Raw genomic sequence first — 7,500 nt, 5'->3', positions numbered from 1 at the left:
TACCAGAAAGATAAATCAGTAATTTAACTTGAATTGTTTGTTGTAAAAACACTCATTATTAATGTTACTAAATTTGCAAATGCAAACAAATGTTAAATAAATATTGATAAATAGTTTTTAAGAAGAGCAGAAGGAACCTTTTAGAAAGTGTCGATCGAGAATAAAACAATTTGCCATCAGCAACAAAATTTGCGAGATGAAAACATAAATTTTGTGCCACGAATATAACAAGATAACCATTTTGGGAGATTTTTGTTACGTTCAATCTTTTTATCGTACTTTTGGTTGTACAATTAATATATAGCAAAATCATAGTGACATCGATTTTAGCTGCCGCCTGTGATCAAGTTGCCTTCCGTGTTTAATACCGACAACTCACGAAACAAAGGCTGCATTTGTGACAAAATGACGGCAAGACACCGGGTTTTTGTTAACGATGAAATGATATATGAAATGGATCATATATGAACTGCGGATATGAAATCAAGTGAAGCTATGTGAGGATCATAGCTTCACTTGGCTTTTGTTAGTTTGCTTTTTTTCTCTGAGATAAGGTAAGGTAAGATTAAGTCTGCTACGAACCTAGAAGGCCCATCAGGCCAGCGCTTATCTCCGGTTTCTGTAGTATGAAGCGACTAGGAGTATTTCTACTCCCCCCTGGATGGGATGCAAGTCCATCGCAGGGTTACCCCCAGCATTAACTTCGCCGGTACCCATTTATACACCTGGATGGAGAGAGGCACCGTGAGAGTAAAGTGTCTTGCCCAAGAACACAACACAATGTCCCCGCGCCTCCCTCTGAAATGTTATAAAATTCGGCAAGATATGTGTGAAGTGAACACAAAGATCACAATCGTTGATGCTAATCCAAGTATCAGCTAAAGTTAAGCTCCTTCGAATGGGGTTAGTACTAGGATAGGGGTTCGCCCCGTAACGGTGAAAGCTAATTTTTTTTTAAAAATGGATTTCCTTGTTTATTTGTTTGGCCGTTAAAGGCTATTTTCTTATTTTCTTTAAAATAAACGATTAAAATAAAGATTTCAAAACAACCTTTTAGTAGGATTTGTTTTGTAATTTAATTACTTTTCTGTCAAAAATTTGCATAACCTCAACAGAGAAAAACCGTTACGCACACATTACATTTTATCGCATTTTCTCCCGTTGAGTTCATATGCTAAACACAGGATTCTTTGGTTATAATAAAAAATCTTTCTCTATTCGTCAGCAAAAATTTCAGAAAAAAAATTTCAGAGAAATCGACCGATGCGCGAATATTTTAAGAATTTTTTCAATGGGCTGTGAACGTTCTTCGTGCGCCAAACAGGAAGCGAAAATAACAATGATTGTGACATATGCATGACGTAGAGTCCACATTGTGCGCTGCTATTGGTCAAAGCAAAAAACAGTGGCCAATAAAATATGTCGTTTTATTTTCGACAAAGTTACACTTTGCAGACCTTACAAAAATTAGCCAATGATGACTAACGTTACAATTTGTGGATACGAGGAAAAACCAACGGCCCCCATTTTATAACGTGGGTTGCTCTAGGCATCCCACGTAAAAAATACAATGGATATTCCTGGAAGTGGATGACTGCTTCAAGCAGAAATAGTGTCCATGACGACCGAATGTCATGAAATTTGATTGATTGATTGATTGATTGATTGAGTGATTGATTGATTGATTGATTGATTGATTGATGAATGGATGGATGGATGGATGGATGAATGAATAAAGGAGTCGATGGATGGAGAGAGGGTGGGGCAGACGGACCGACGGACCGATCGACAAAAGAAAAAGCTAAGGAGTAAAAGAGGAGTTTTTGACTAGATGCAGCACACTTAAAGAACGTTCTGGAAATAAAACTGCACTTTAATATACCTAATCAGCTAACTCAGTGTTGTACCCAATTCAAATCTCCCGGGGTTAAGATTCTATGTGTATTGTATTTGCATGATAATGTAGCGTTCATATTTAAAAGATATGGAAATACCTGGAACAAAACGTTTTATTCCCAAAGGCTTTGAATTGGGTACAACATTGAGTTACCCGATTAGGTCTATTGAGACTGTATTGAAATAAACGGCCGGCTTACCGATCTGAACTGCTGCATTCTGTTGTTACCGTGGTGTTAAAACGTTAGAGAGTTTAGGAAACGACGATGGATATTTACGTTGCGAATGCTTGGTTTTTACATGACGTCAAGCCGCCATGTTGAAGTCCCCAAACAATGAAACGGAGGCCATGTTCCAGTCCAGATCCAATCCTCTGGGAATTGAACTCTATTATTATGCAAACTTTGTCTTTTCATTTCGTTGAAAAACATATCTGTTGATCACGTGAATGAAACCCAAGAATATGGGCGAACTGTCTTATAAATTGATAAGTATCAACGATTTTGAAGAAGAGAAAAATGAAAGGTTATTGTTACTTTGCTGAGAACGACAGAGACACGTAATGAAATGCGTGGCGCATGAGCAGCATCATTATTTCTCCTCTTTAACCCTTTCACTGCCAAGAATAATGATTGATCTAAATTTTCTCTTGACAAGCTCAATAAATTGTTAAGCAGACTGGTGAAGAGAGTAAAGAATTTTATCACCAGGGCCCGGTTGTTCGAAAGCCGATTAACTTAATCCAGGATTAGCGTAAGCTTTTGTTTTATGTTTCCAACTTTTTGGTGAAAGTTTCTTTTGCTTATTTTTGTTTTCAAGATTGATTTCTTTTAACGTAAACTTGTGCCGAATATCAGCGTTGAACAGAACTTGGGAGTACAGAAAAAAATTCTTTGGTGTATTTTTAATCTGGTATTAGTGTTAATCGGCTTTTCAACAACCGGGCCCAGGTTTTTTGTCTAAATATATCACCAAATTCCCATAACTGACATAACAAGTAATGTATGACAGTGAGAAAGGAGAATTCATATTCGGATCTTGAAATGAAACTAATAATTCTATTGTTTTCTAGCGTCGTCGCTGCCGGCTAACGTGGTCCGCGACAGAAAAAATTCTCTGCATACTTTCAGTGCGTAAAAATCTCAGGTGCATATACTACACACCTGAAACATCCTCACGGGCTCCATACAGAACAACCGCGCCATGTTTAAACTGTCATCAGTCATGCAAGAAGCTGTCTCGGACCACTCCACTGCCGTGCCGACTACTCCCCATGTCACTCAGGAAGTCCTCTGGAGACCACGCATGTGCCAAGTCAAACTGTCCCCAGTCTCCGTGCCTTCTTTTGATTTTCATCAAATACATTGATTTCTGTTTGATATCTTTTGATAGCGAGTGAGCCGCTGCCACTGCATAAATAGAAGGAGCAGGATGATCTGTTGCTTCTTGCTGAGTATCAACATTCTTATTTTCTCGTTCCCCTTTGTTCTCATCCTCTTTTTTTCCTGAAAATGACATGCTGGTTTATGTCTGGAAAATAAAAACCAATTTCCAAATTATAAAGCTCGTTTTTTGAAATTATGCCACTTTTCAATAAACATGAAAGTTGCACCCTTGCTGTAATAAAACACAAATCACTACTCTACTTCGTTCCAGACTAGAATTGGTGATAGTTTGCTTCAAATTCTGGCACCAGTTGTTCAAACGATGGATAGCGTTATCCGCCGGATAAATCACTATCCAGTGGATAAGTAATAGCGAAACCAGTTGCACTATCCAATGGATATTGATTTATCTGGTGGATAGCGTTATCCATCTTTTGAACAACTAGCAATTTGAGCTTGCCTGGCCTATCGGTTTTGTTGCCTGTGAAAGGGGAAACTGGGACCGATGCATTCCTTACTTCAGGTGCACCCAGTCCTGTAGCGGCGACAAACGACGCACTCTTCCCCGGTTCCCCCTTCCCTAACAAAGACCCCATGACGAAAGAAAATCGACGGAACCATGGAAATAACTTGAAAATAAATGAAATCGATCTTAGAGACCAACTGTCCAAGTCATGACTCTGGTAATGTTACCTTTAAAAAAAGAATTATAAAAATATGCCGATTATGCTAGCAGTGCTACTTCTATAAAAAGTACAAAAACTACGCTCATTTTTCCAAATTATTCCATGCCTTATGCTAACAACGTGACAATCGATAAGGGACTATGCTCTTTCGATGAATGGAAACTGCTCTTTTCGCCAGGCTGGTTAATATTCAGATGCAAAAATTAACCTCTAAAGGAGGAAATCAGATACCTTAACACATCCTATGCGAAGGGAGAGGCTGTCCAGATTTGAAATGATAAATGTTGCAAATTGTAAGATTGCAAACGAAATTGTAGATTTAATTTATTTATAAATCAAAAAATGCAATTGACTTTAAAAAACGAACCCAAAAGTGGGGTTGCTAGCCTTTCATTTGTTTCTCGGTGTCTGGATACCATGATGAAGCACTCGCACTCGTTTTTAAGCTCGTGGATACGCGAAGCGTAGAAACGGGTTTCTTGCGGGGACTCCGATATGCAAATGTGTCACTCACTCAGGTGTAGACACTGTTCGTAATTAGTCGGCCCGAACGAGACTGCCCGAACCCGAGGCCATGTTGGAATAGTAACCGCGCAGTCCGAGCCCATCGCCATATTGAAATAGCAACCGCGCAATCAGCGTGAGTGCATGGATCGTGGCAGCCCGCATTGATTGTGCATCGCATTGGGATGATTTTGTAGCTTTTACACGACCATTAATACCAAGCGTCTCCCTAAATTGAAGTGGAGTTGACTTTAGTACTATGGTCAACTTGAAGACTGAATTTCAAGAGCCTTTGACTCGTCCAGGCGTTAAACATGACGAGGAGATGAGCGTTTGCTCTTCGACCCCTCAAGCTCACGGGGGGTATGTAAATTCCAGCTCGCTGGAGAGTGACCCGAAAATGAGTAAATCTCATGCTAATGTGCTAAGCTTTGATGAGAATGTGTCTTATTTGTCGGCCATGACGAGCTTATATAAGCGAAACGAACACTTCTTAATGAGCGAAACGGCCACTGAAAACAGGACAAACATGGGCAGAATTGTGTCACGCGACACCAAAGAACTTATGTGGCCACCCAGGACAACAAATATTTCTCTAAAGACCTGTGTCCTGATTCAAGCTTAAATACTGGTAGGAATGGAGATGAAGAAGTATCCAAACGGTCAAGAAGTAAGTCAAAGTTTACTTGTAAATATGCCTGCCGTGACAGAGAACCATCGAGATTGCGATTTAAGAAAATCATAGAAATGTTCAAAAAAAGTAAGTCAAGTCAGAGTTAGTAGAGGGGACTAACTCTGGTCAAGTATAAAGCGTATTAAGCGTTATATTATGTACAATACACCACATTCGTCTGGGTTGAAAAACTTTCTATCCATTGATTTCCGAATTTATCTTGCCACTAGATTGTGTAGAAGATGACCTGTTGGAAAGAATACTTCTTCAGCTTGCCGTTGTATGACTCATGATATTTATATCAAAACAAGAACTAATACTAGTAAGCATAAACATACAGATGTATTGCTTTATGTTAATGGTGGTTGTGGCTTGAATAACTGTTATTCAATAAAGTGTAATAAACAACAATAAAAGTATTGTGTTTTAAGGGCAAAGATATGTACTTCAGGTGACATTGAGTTGAACCCAGGTCCTGTTAATGGTTATTTGTTGTTGCAATCTAGATTAGCTCAACATGGCTTGTCAATATTAGATGTTGGTGGTGCAGGTGATTGTTCTTTTAGAGTAGTATCTCATCAACTGTATGGTGAACCTAGCTATCATGTGAACATTCATAGTGTTGGTGTTCAATATATGAGAGCTAACCCAGACAGATTCATTGAAAGTATTACAGGGGATTCATGGGCAAGGTGTTTAGCTAATATGTCACAACAGAGTACATGGGCTGAAGCACTTGTAATACAAGTAGTTGCCGATGCATTCCATTTGGCAAAAGAGGCTACATGTACTTATTTTGATGTACTTTACGTGCATTAAATTAGAGACTAGCGGTTCCACATTGGAAAGCAAGTACTGTCCAGAAACCTTACCTACAGCATTGAGTGGAATGTAATGACAAAGGTCTGTAAGCTCATATGGGAAGGAAAAAACTTCTTGAATACATGCAAATTTTCCCAGTAATCTTCTCACCACGTGACAAACACAAACTTGTGTGTGTGTGTGTGGGGGGGGAGGGGGAGGGGGGGGGGAAGGGGGAAGGGGGTACAGTCCACTATGACTTTAGACTCCTTTGCCTATACCACACCGTGTTCACCTGCCACTTTGCCAAGCTAGCTATTCTGGACATATGTCTTTGTAATATGTACAAAGCCTACACCAAATGAGATGAAAGCGACTGCACGCTATGAACACAGCTTGTTTTAATAGCCTTTAAAATTGACCAATAATTGCAAGTTCACCAACGTGTTTCATCTCTAGATTACTTAATCCATGAGTTTAGCCATGGTTTCCCTTTGATTGATATATTACATCCATTTAGCAATAAATGGCAATACTTGCAATCTGATTGGCTCTCAGCAGTGCGATTTATTCCCAAGTAGCACTATTTTTTGCTCTAAATCGCACCATTTCCCCAGCCAATGAGAAAGGAACACTAAGAAAAAAACAGTCAATCAGATTTCAAGGCTTGTTCAAGGTAACCAATCAAAATGCAGGAAAGTGAAAGAAACTGCCATTGAGTGGCGAAGTTTTCAACTTTTTTTCCCAACTAGATCAATATAATATTGGTACTGACTAACATCCTGTATTTTAGCGATTAAATAATTATTGTATGATTTCTAAATGGATGTAATAAAATGTTCATTGAACTTTGTGTCGTGCAATTTTGGTCTGAAGTCATACTCGTGATTTCAAATCGAACTCGCGCTGCGCGCTCGTTCCATTTTGAAATTACATGTATGATTTCAGACCAAATTGCACTCCACTCAGTTCAATTATCGCTATTTATCATCACTACTTGCAGTTGCAATAACTAAAATATGGGAGAGTGGCAGAGCACTGAATAAGTTTTTTTATGATCATACAAGAGATTTTTCAGATTTTTGCATATTTCTTACGATACTTGTAATGAGCAGCGGAGGAGATGTTTTGCCATTTTCACCTGCGGGTGCAGTAGGTGGAGAGAATTATAGAAAGTATCCAATGCTCTGTATGCAACTGATATCACCGAAAACTAATTTTGCCCTTTTCCTCAGAAGCTGGGAGTAAGCGGTCTATCCTTTCACTCAACATCGACATTTTTGATGCTGCAGACCAGTTCCAACACGTGACCATGTCGCACTGATCGGCAGGTACAGTTGCATGGTACAGGACCACCAACATCGATATCGTATCCGCGCCAGTTGTGACAACTTTCAAAGGGATATTTGCATTCAAGTTTGAAGCGAACTTGAATGTCAACTCAGTCAGACGTTGGCGGGTTTTAACTTGGGCGTCAAAACTGCATTTTTTTGTCGATTGAAGGTCTTCCTGGTATTCTTGAGCCTCGCAATTTTCTTTAAGATCGTCAAAATTT

At 39.2% G+C, this 7,500-nt stretch overlaps 1 pseudogene; it reads right to left on the bottom strand.

Moving 5' to 3' along the window:
• LOC137994903 (dynein light chain Tctex-type 5-B-like) overlaps nucleotides 1-7,500 on the bottom strand; it is a 10,466-nt pseudogene that overhangs the window by 2,280 nt on the left and 686 nt on the right.

This window comes from Montipora foliosa, chromosome 3, assembly GCF_036669935.1.
Source record: "Montipora foliosa isolate CH-2021 chromosome 3, ASM3666993v2, whole genome shotgun sequence".
Lineage (NCBI taxonomy): Eukaryota > Metazoa > Cnidaria > Anthozoa > Scleractinia > Acroporidae > Montipora > Montipora foliosa.
Note: the sequence above shows the minus strand (reverse complement) of the source record. Positions and strands in the feature narration are given on the sequence as shown.